General features: G+C 54.7%; 1 protein-coding gene and 2 long non-coding RNA genes across 6 annotated transcripts in view; 1 reads left to right on the forward strand and 2 right to left on the reverse strand.

Moving 5' to 3' along the window:
- The window catches only part of PLCG2 (phospholipase C gamma 2), a 174,056-nt gene extending 172,390 nt beyond the window's left edge, over positions 1-1,666 (reverse strand). Inside the window, exon 1 of the mRNA XM_038538196.1 lies at positions 1,651-1,666. The gene's annotated coding sequence lies outside the window, so the exon portion shown is untranslated. The remainder of the gene's footprint in view (positions 1-1,650) is intronic.
- Positions 1,667-1,794: 128 nt separating this feature from the next.
- On the forward strand, positions 1,795-10,310 carry LOC102154738. Of its 3 annotated transcripts, XR_005360025.1 has the most exons (4): positions 1,796-2,025; positions 3,374-3,568; positions 6,057-7,647; positions 9,230-10,310. It is a non-coding gene; the product is annotated as an uncharacterized LOC102154738 (long non-coding RNA). The 3 variants fall into 3 exon arrangements; XR_005360023.1 differs by having other exon boundaries at positions 1,795-2,025; positions 6,057-10,222; XR_005360024.1 differs by having other exon boundaries at positions 7,436-10,207.
- On the reverse strand, positions 4,191-6,666 carry LOC119871937. Of its 2 annotated transcripts, none has more exons than XR_005360031.1 (3): positions 6,182-6,666; positions 5,616-5,696; positions 4,191-4,384 (listed from the first exon to the last, which is right to left on the reverse strand). It is a non-coding gene; the product is annotated as an uncharacterized LOC119871937 (long non-coding RNA). The 2 variants fall into 2 exon arrangements; XR_005360030.1 differs by having other exon boundaries at positions 5,616-5,754.
- Positions 10,311-10,785: the final 475 nt, after the last annotated feature.

Below are 10,785 nucleotides of genomic sequence, written 5' to 3' on the forward strand. Positions count from 1 at the left end.
AGTCCCACATCGGGCTCCTTGGAGGAAGCCTGCTTCTCCCTCTGCCTGTGTCTCTGCCTCTCTCTTTCTCTCTCCCTCCCCGTGTCTCTCATGAATAAATAAAATCTTTAAAAAAAAAAAAAAAAAAAGCTCTAAAAGGGTAAGTGTGAGAAGCAAGTCTCTTTTCCACTCCTCATCCCTTCCCCAGGTCCTTGTCCCAGAGGCAGCCTTTGTCTCCTCTTTCTTGGGTCTTCTGTCTGGGTGTTTTGTGTATTTCCACCTCTGCATCTTGCTTTGAAAAAAAGAATCTTGCCAATGTTTATAGAAGCTTTCCCCCTCATCAGTGCTATGGAGCTTCCTTGTTTTTTTTGTTTTTTTTTTTCGTGCCTACTTTTTAGTTACAAGAGGAGGAACACGAACAACCATATTTTAAAACTTGGATTCACCAATTATTAATATATCCTTTCCTCCGTTTCTCTTTTTTTCTAAACTGTCCAAGAGCTCAGAGTTAGTTCAGCAGGTGTCTACTAAGGAGGACACTCTTCCACATAACCACAATTCAGTGATCACACTCAGGAGAGTCAACAGTGATACCATGCTATTAGCCAATATATAACCACAATCAAACCTCCCCATGATGAAGTTTTAGGTGAGGTCCGGGGCCAACAACCAACGAAGAATTCTTGAGACGTCTTTGGTGCAAAATGGTGGTTTTATTAAAGCCTGGGGACAGGACCCGTGGGCAGGAAGAGCGGCTGCCCTGGGCCTGTGAGGGGTGGCTGATTATATACCCAACGGCTGGGGGAAGCAAGCAAAAAGGGAGATTTCAAAGGGATTTCCATATGCTAAGGAGGACTTACAAGATACTGGAGGCCTTGCTATCGTCTATTTATTTATTTATTTATAAGATTTTATTCATTTGTTCATGAGAGACAGAGAGAGAGAGAGGCAGAGAAGCAGGCCCTATGCAGGGAGCCTGATGTGGGACTCGATCCCGAGTCTCCAGGATCACACCCTGGGCTGAAGGCGGCGCTAAACCGCTGGGCCACCGGGGCTGCCCCCATTTATCTATTTGAGAGAGAATGAACGCTAGGGGGAGGGGCAGAGGGCCAGGAAGCCGCAGACTCCGCAGAGCCAGGACTCTGCCTTGGGGCTGGATCCCGGGACCCCAGGACCACGGGATCACGGCCTGTGCCCCCAATCCCAGGACTTGGAGGTCATGACCTGAGAGGAAGGCAGATCCTGAACCAACCGAGTCACCCAGGTGCCCCCGGAGCCCCATCCTTACTCTTGGTTACAAAAACATCCATGTGCTCTGTACGCTCGGATTCGAAGGGAGGAGGGATTTGTTAAAGCAACGGTGTTTGATGGGTGTTCGATGGATGTTATCAGGCCTGCCAAGCAAGAATGATCAATTTGCCCATTTCACAGATAAGGAAACAGAGGTTCAGGGAGGCTACGCAGCTGGTTTACTCGTCTGAATGAGGAACAGGCAACTCAGGCCTGCTTGCCATCACAAAAGCGCGCTATAGGTCTTATTCTCCGCCCCTCTGCGTGTTGGTAGCTGGGAGAGACAAAAACAAGTCCCACGTATTCGCTCTTAATCTAACAATTGTTGGCGCCGCCCCCCCCCCCCCCCCCCCCCCCCGCCGCCGTCGCGTTAGGCATCACCTCGGCTCCCGCCTAGGGCGCTCAGATCCCTCGAAAACTACCTTTCCCAAAATGCACAGCTCTCACGGACTCTTCGGCCTCCATGGACTACACCTCCCAGAACGCAGTGCGCCCACCGCCCGCCGACGCACTTCCGCTTCCGGGGCGGGCGTTTCCTGGGAGTGGCGGTCGTCTGCGGGCCGGGAGGCCGCGTCCCCGTGCCCGCGCTCCTGGGGGCCCCGGCGCCCTCTGGCCTCAGGGCTCGGGCCGCGTCGGTCAGGCCCCGGGGCGACTCCGGTTCTTAGGAGGGAACGTGAAGAAGCGTCCTCTTAAAAGGTGATCACGGACGAAGGACACAGCGGCGACCGCCCCAGGCTGCAGGACGGGAGGCCGCAGGTGATTCCGAGGACGTTTTATCTCACCTATTTTTTTTAGAGGATTTTATTTTAAAGATTTTATTTACCTATTCACGAGACACACAGAGAGAGGCAGAGGCACAGGCAGAGGGAGAAGCAGGCTCCACTCCACGCGGGGAGCCCGACGCGGGACCCGATCCCGGGTCTCCAGGAGCAGGCCCGGGGCTGCAGGCGGCGCTACACCGCCGGGCACCCGGGCTGCCCCCTAGAAGGACATTTTGGAAGGTGGGGGAGGCCTCTGAGGGGCTGGCCAGCCTAAACATCACGGCCCCGAGAGGCGGTCCTGATCCTGGTTACCCCCTACAGGGCACCCCACTGTTCCCTCCAGAATGCCGTCCATACGGGGCGCCCGGGGGCTCAGGTCATGATCCCAGGGTCCTGGGATCGAGCCCCACGTCCCTGCTCAGCAGGAGCCTGCTTCTCCCTCTCCCTCTACCCCCGCTTATGCTCTCTTCCTATCTCTCTCTCACTCAAATATTTATTCATGAGAGACAGAGAGAGAAAGACACACGGGCAGAGAAGCAGGCCCCATGCAGGGAGCCTGATGTGGGACTCGATCCCAGGATCATGCCCTGAGCTGAAGGCAGACACCCAACCGCTGAGCCACCCAGGCGTCCCTAAATAAATGAAATCTTAGAAAAAAAAGAACACTGTCCATAGGTAGACGTGCAGTGTTGGTGTGTACTGGCGTCTGACCTCCGTCTCTGCACTGGGGACTCCCTCCCCCACCCCCACCCCTACCCCCACCCCGGAGCAGTGATTAGGCACGTTGTACATCATTGCACTAAGTGCCCCTAAGTCCCTTTGTTGCCAGAATCATTTCTCAGGGACCGTGCATTGGGAGTTCCTGCTCTGGCCGGACCGGGACTCTGCCATTTATCTAGACTCTCCTTGATCTTGAACTTGCTCTTTGCCCAGGGCTCTGCTGGAACTAGAGTGACCAAGAGGGACTAAGATAGGCTCCTGGGCACAGGACTGAGGATGGTGTTCCCTCTTGGGGCTGGGCAGGCACAGAGTCAACCCCGAGAATGACCTTAAACACTGGGCCCTGCCTTGAGCATCGATCGCCTGGCACCCGTCGGGGGCTCAATAAATATATGCTGAGTGAATGAATGGACCTTAGAGAATGAATGAATGGGACCTCACGGCTGTTTGCCAGGACACTAGGCCACTTGGAGTAATAAGTTCTCCCTAGGTCATCTTTTGGCTGAGAAGGGCAACACTGACTTAAACTGTGCCTCCCCCGCCCACAGTACATTTTATGTTATATGTCTTTACAATTCAGAAAATTGTTTAATGGAACAACAGAAAACAATCCCCCCTTGCAGGTAATCAGCCATGTGGTGCAGTGAGAAGTGCACCTGCTTTGGAACCCGAGTACCTGGGTTTACACTGAAGTGACTCTGCTTCCAGGCTGTGTGGGCTTGGGCAAGTCAGAGGACCTCTCTGAACCACCATTTCCTCACCTGTTGCGTGCAGCTAAAGTAACAGCAAAGCCCCAGCACTAAACGTGGCACATCGAGGTACTTTATACAAGTTTGTTTCCTCTTCTTTTTTTTTTTTTAAGACTTATTTATTTGAGAGAGAGCACTAGTGAGAGGCGGGAGAGGGAGAAGCAGACTATCTGCTGAGCAGGGAGCCGAGCATGGGGCTCGATCTCAGGACCCCAGGACCATGACCTGAGCAGAAGGCAGATGCTTAGCCAGCTGAGGCACCCAGGTGCCCCCAAGTTTGTTGCCTCTTGTTTGTTCCAATCACAGCTCAAACAGAGAACCTCCCTCTGACTCCTTGAGAGCGGGTCATTGGCCTAGTGTGGGCTGGAGCAAAGCCAAGCTGAGGGGCCTGGTCCATGGGAGAAGGGAGCTATCTTGGAGGAACCTCTCTTGCTTTATGAAGCAAAAAGGGTACATGGATCAGGACTCTCAGGGTGCCGGGGTTGCTCAATCAGTTAAGTGTCTGCCTTCAGCTCAGGTCGTGATCTCTGCATCCTGGGATTGAGTCTCAAATCAGGCTCCCTGCTCAGCAGAGTCTGCTTCTACTTCTCCCTCTGCCCCTCTGCCCACTTGTCCTCTCTCTCAAATAAATAAATAAAATCTTTAAAAAAGGAAAGAATTTACCACACTTGCTTAAGCAAAATGAGGAATTTATTGTCTTAGCATTCAGGATCTAGCTTCAGGTCAGGCTGGATCCAGGGACTCAATAGCCTTTCATCAGGGTTTTCTCACTCATCGACCCAGTGACTGGGCAATAGAGTACAGTGACTGTTCTTTCCTTGACTCACAAGTCTCTTAGGCAGGGCTGGGCTGGTGGCTGATCAACAGTCCCACTGAACCAGCTCCCTAAGGGAGAAGGGTTGATGTCACCAGAAGAATGGAAGAAAGTAAGATGCGTAGTAAACCTTACTACCTGCCATACACTGTTCTAAGCATTCCTCCCTGTTAATTCACCAAATCCTTATCCTAACCTTACAAAGTAGGTATCGTTTTCATTACTCCCATTTTACAGATGAAGAAGCTGAGGCACAGGTGAGAGTGTGTGAGGGGCAGAGCCGGTATTCGGCCCCAGACAGTCTGGCTCCGGGTCCAGCCCTTTACCACTTCCTCATGTCGCCTCTCCTTACCAGACAGTGACAAGAGATGATCACGACAGGGACAGCCCCAGAGGGGGCCCAGCACTCCCCTGGAGTAGTACGGAGAGCAGCTGGCCCAGCCTCACGGTGAGGCCTGGCTTCAGTGCATCTGGAAAATGCTGGCAGCTCTCAGAGGACTTACTACAAGTGGAGGACATTCCCAGGCTCCACCCCAGGGGCAAAAGTCCTGGCTTGAAGGGTTTACCACCGTCACAAGCTGGCTGTGTGGCCTGGGGCCAGTCACTGCACCTCTCTGAGCCTGTTTCTTCTTGCCAATGAGCACGTTGGACCTGACTCCCCACCACTGAGAGCTCTCTCTGGGGAAAAGCTGGGGATGAGCTGCTCCAACTTGCAGTGGGCCACAAACTGCTGTGTCCCCAGGTGCTGGGAGAAGGTGTCCCCTCCCCCCAGAGGGACTTGCCCAACTGTGAACCCAGCGTCCTCTCCCAGGGCTCACTTCACTCATGGTTGCTGGGCTGCCCCTGGCAGCCCCCATCCCGGGCCGGGCCAGGCCAGGGCAGTGCCTTCCTGCTGCACCTCCTCCATCTGGTGGCTTAGCCTCCAGCAGGTATCACACTCTCAGGGCAGTGGCTCTCAATGGAGGTGGTTTTGTAGGGGTTCTGGATTTAGCAAACAAAAATACAATCTTTGGGACATAATTATCCTAAAAAGTTACAAGTTGCTTATCTGAAATTCAAATGTAACTGGGAAGCCTGCATCTTGTCTGGCAACCATACCCCCAGGGAACAGCTGTCATGTCTGGAAACTTTTCTGGTTGTCAAAACTGGGGAGTCCATTGGTATCTAGTGGGTTGAGGCCAGGGATGCTGCTCAAAACCGTACTGTGCCCAGGATGGCTCTGCCACGAGGAATCATCCACCCAGATGTCAGCAGAGCCAAGGATAAGAAATTCTAGGTTCTCCCCAAAGCTAACACACGTACCTAACTGCGATCTCAGGGACTTGTCCAGGCAGCAGTGGTCCTCCCCCTGACAGATTAAGTGGCTTGTTCAAGGTCATGCAGCTGGCAAGGAGTGAAATAGAGTCGTCCACCTGTCCGTGCCTTCTCCTCATAGACTCATCTGTTCTAGGCATGGAAGCCAGGAAATAGTGGGGGAGGGAGGCAGGTGGAGCCTTACAGGGTCCCCAGTCCCCCAGGGGACGGCACTGGGCCTGGGCCTTCTGGGCTCCTTGTGGGAGGCCAAGCGGGTCCTGGAGAGTCCCAGGTGCTGCCACCAGGGGGCAGCAGAGGCTTGGAAATGAGTCTGCACACCCTGGAAGCCTGCTATTTTCTCAGCCTGGCAGGTCCACCTCCGGAGATCCTGATCCAGTGGATCGGCCAGGCTCACCAGGCTTTTTTTTTTTTTTTTTTTTTTTTTAACAGCTAGCAGGTGATGCAAATGTGCAGCCAGGCTTGAGAACCACTGGTCTCAGGCCTTGGTTTGCATCCCTCTAACTTCTCAGAATCACCTTGGAGCCTTAAAAATACCAACGTGGACACAACCTAACCTTAGTCCACCGGCGGATGGTGTGTACCCAAAACGTGGTCCCTGCAGACAATGGGAGGCTGTTTGGCCACGAGGGGAATGAAACTGCTGTCCCCCAACGTGGATGAGTCACTGTGCTGAGTGAATCCAGCCAGATGCACAGGATTGACTCGCCTGGGCCCTCGAGTGGTCCAATTCACAGAGAGTGGTGCTCAGTCTGGGCTGGAGGAGGGAGGAACGGGGAGTTCATGTTTAATGGGCAGGCCTTCGGTTTGGGAAAAGGAACATTTCTGGAGGCGATAGCTGCACCACAGTGTGAATGTGTTTACTGCCACCTAACCACACACTCGGAAATGGCTAACATGGTCAATTTTCCATTATACCCATTTTACCACCATTAAAAAAAAATGTAGTGGGAGCATAAATGTCACGATTAAAGTTTAAGATCATCCCACAAAACAAAACCACAAATGTCCAAATCTCTGCTCAGAGCAATTCAAATAAGAGGACCTGGGAGTGGGGACGCCCGGGTGGCTCAGCGGTTGAGCGCCTGCCTTCGGCCCAGGGTGTGATCCTGCAGTCCTGGGATCGGGTCCCATTTCGGGCTCCCTGCATGGAGCCTGCTTCTCCCTCTGCCTGTGTCTGCCTCTCTCTCTCTGTGCCTCTCGTGAATAAATAAATAAAATCTTAAAAAAAATAATAATAAAAGAGGACCTGGGGGTGGAGCCCCGGCACTGGGAGCATCTACAAGTGTCCCAGGAGAATTTCAGGAGCAGGCCACCATCTGAGATTATTCTAAAATTCCAGCATCAGAGAATAGTGAGTACACCGTCCATTTATCTGTTGCCACATTTTTTTTAAAAGATTGTATTTATTTATTCATGAGAGACACAGAGAGAGGCAGAGACACAGGCAGAGGGAGAAGCTGACTCCCTGTGGGGAGCCCCACGTGGGACTCCATCCCTGGACCCCGGGATCACAACCTGAGCCAAAGGCAGACGCTCAACCGCTGAGCCACCCAGGTGTCCCTGTTGTTGCCACGGTTTTAAAATCTGTCCACAAATTCTTTGATGCTCTTCCTCCCAGAGGTGGGCCCTAATTCCCCTCCCCTGGGCACGGGCGGGTCTCAGTGGCTTGCTGCTGATAAGCAGGGAAAAGCAGAAGTGATGGCAGAGGACATGAGAACTCTAGTGGTAAAGGTCACCATAATTTCTGCTTTGGTGTCTCTCTCTCTCTCTCTCTCTCTCTCTCTCTCTCTGATCGCTCACCCTCGGAGGAGCCATGTCACTAGAACACTCTCGAAGCCTTCTGGAGAACCATGTGGTGAGGAACAGAGGCCTCCTGCCAACAGCGCCATCACAGAAGAGGGTCCTCCAGCCCAGAAAGCCTTCGAACAAGACACGGCCCCGGCCCGATGGCCACCACCTGGGAGCCCTGAGCCAGAACTAGCCGGCGCAGCCGCTCCTGAACTCCCGCCCCACGGAATCGGTGAGATCCACACTTGTTGTTTTAAGCCGCTACACTTTGGGGTGATTTGTTACACTGCGGTAGGCACTTAATACCCCCATTCATGAGTCACTTAAACCGGCCACTCATCCCTTTCCACAGCCACCCATTCATCCGCCCGTCTGCTCACCTCCCTGTCCATTCATCTGTCCATCTATCCATTAATCCATCCTCCCGTCTGTTCCTTTATTCGCCCACTTATTCACCCACCCACCCTGCCAGCCGCCCACCCACTCCTCACAGAACACAGAGCCTGGCACAAAGTCGGCCCATGTTTAAGTATCTGTTGAATGAATGAGCGAACGTTGTCTAAACATCACGTCTGTGTTACTTGCTGAGACAGGCCAGGGGGCTTAGCGGCTTGGCCACCTCCCTGGAAGCAGCTCCCCCCTTCCCAGCCCATTCAGCCTCATTTTTTCCTGTTGAGAACCACCCCCAATCCTCCCACAAATCCTTTAGGCCTGCCTGATAGAAAAAACCTGCTTCTGTCTCTCCACTGACACCCCCCCCCCCCAGAGGGGACAAATCCTAAGGCTGCTGGCTGTGGCTCAGAGGGCCACCAGCCTGGAGTAGGGGAGACTGGGGACAGCAGAGCCCCCTGCCCCCCGGGAGAGTTTGTGACAGGAAGATTTGGGCTTTTCTGGAAGCCAAGTGGAGCAGCCACAGAAAAGCCAGTTTCCTTCTGATGGCAGAGGCCTCACTGTCTCCTCCCTGAGGACATCAGAGAGGCCTGGGGCTGCCCCCCACCATACACACGTTTCTCTAGACGAATCCCATCTTATTCCTCGTTTTTTTCATCTATGAAATTGGAATAATGAGGGTATTTTGGAGATAAGATGACATGGTGCACAGGCGGATCCCCAGCAAGGGCCGTTGGCAGCAGGCACTGAAGCGTGCCTGCTGAGCTGCTAGGACGAGAGCGCAGAGCATCAGTAAAACCCAAGGCCTCCAAGCAGCAGACCGTTGACTCAGGGGACTCAGGCCCTCTCTCCTCCTTGCTTCGCTCACTCTGCTCTGGCTGCTCCATCTCCTCCTGTTCCTCTAACCCTCCGCACCTGCTCCCACCTCAGGGCCTTTGCACTGGCCGTTCTCGCTGCCTGGAGGCTCTTACCCCAAATTTCCCTTGGCTCCTCCCTCTCCTGCTTCAGGTCTTTGCACAAATGTCCCCTTCTCGGTGAGGCCTTCCCAGGCCACCTGTCCACCACTTTCCCTATCCTCCTTTTGGGATTCCTTTTCTTCCCATCACATCTATCCTTTGAAGACACCGCATCTTTTTCTTATTAATTCTGTTTGTTGTCTGACTTCTCGCAGAACACAGGCTCCCCAAGGGAGGGGTTTGGGCTGTTTCCACTACTAGATCCCCACATGTAGCTGAGCGACCAGCACACAGCAGTTTTACAAGGTGGACGGGTGGATAAATGGGCGGGTGGATGTGATGAGGGAGCAGAAGCCTAGCTCAGGACAAAACACAAGCTGGCACCCTGCAAACCAATCCCCCCCACTCCTGGGTGGGATGTGTGTGACATTCTTCCAGGAAGCTCCCAACTTTTTTTTTTTTTGTAAGATTTTATTTATTCATGAGAGACACAGAGAGAGAGGCAGAGACACAGGCAGAAGGAGAAGCAGGCTCCGTGCAGGGAGCCTGATGTGGGACTCCATCCCAGGACCCCCGGATCACACCCCTGGCTGAAGGCAGAGGCTCAACCGCTGAGCCACCCAGGTGTCCCCCACAACTGTCTTAATGTTAATACCTTGCTAGAGGGAAAAACAACCTTAACAATGGCAAGGGCTTTGGAATCCTGTGAGTCTTCTTTAACATGTGAAAATCCTTTTGAAACCTCGCTTTTCCTTACCTCCCCCAACTCCAAGTATATAATCAGCCTTTCCTCACAACCTGGGGACGGCAGCTCTTTCTGCCCCAGGGTTTTGCCCTGTGCTTTAATAAAACCACTATTTTGCACCAAAGATGCCTCAAGAATTCTTTCCTGGTGGTTGGCTCTGGACCCCACCCCACCAAACCTCACCTATATCAGACGGATGAACAGATAGTCATGTGAGGTGGTTGCCTGAAATCATCCAGGTCTAAGTTCCCCACATTCTAGAGAAAGAAAACTGAGGACCAGACCCCGGGGCTTCTTACAAAGCGGTTGCCAAGGTCCTACCTTCCCTTAGATCATCCCAGCACCAACAGAAGATAGGAGTGGGAAGAAAAAAAGAGCTGCTCCCCTCCTCAGGTCTCCCGCTCAGGCCCGCTGCCCCACACCCACCCTCAGGCAAGGCAGGTGTCCCCAGTCTTCATCCTGTGCCTGCCCGAATCGGGGAAAGAGAATGGTAAGAGGTGCCAGGGTGGGGAGAGGTGACCATGGCATGTCAGGAAGGTGTGAGTTTCTGGGAGTGACCTGGACCCCAAGAGGGAAGCAGAGCCAAGAGAACTTTCTAGCATCCCACCTGAAAAGGCTGCCGCAGGGTGAGCAGACCCTCCCGAGGGAAGCGGAGGGAGGTGGGTGACCAGCAACGGGGGCACCATGTTGCAGGACCCTCGCCTCCACCCCACCCCGTCCTCCCCCGCGCACACCTGGGCCGCAGTGTGGCACCCCCGTGTGCAGCCTGAGAAGCAGCCCACGGGCCAAGTACGGGACGCGCGTCGCTCCCCGCCTTCGCCGCCTTGGAAGAGGGAAGCGGCCTGAGAAGAGCGAGGGCGAGGACGCGGACGCGAGGCTGAAGCCCACTAGCCTGGACGGGGAGTTCCTGAAGGGGTCCTGAAGGATCTGGAAAGGTCGACGGAGCAAGGTGCGCAGACGGAGCCCCACGCCCGGTGTGCTCCCAGCGCGGCACCGGCAGGCGGCGGCCGCGGCTCCCGGGGACTCGGCGCTACTCCCCTGGCCTCGGCGGCTCCCAGGCCGCGGGACCCCCGGGCCGCGCTTCCCGTCCCCTCCCGCCCGGGCCGCGGCGGCGGCGGCGTCTCCATGGCGACGATGACGTCACGGGCCGGCGGCTGCTCGCTCCACAGCCCTGGCTGCGGGTCTCCCGGGCCAGCGGCCCCGCCCTGGGAGCCGGCCCTCCCCCCTCCCCTCCCTCTCCTCCCCCTCCCCCCTCCTCCCCCTCCCCCCTCCCTCCTCC

Source organism: Canis lupus, chromosome 5, assembly GCF_011100685.1.
Source record: "Canis lupus familiaris isolate Mischka breed German Shepherd chromosome 5, alternate assembly UU_Cfam_GSD_1.0, whole genome shotgun sequence".
Taxonomy (NCBI): Eukaryota; Metazoa; Chordata; class Mammalia; order Carnivora; family Canidae; genus Canis; species Canis lupus.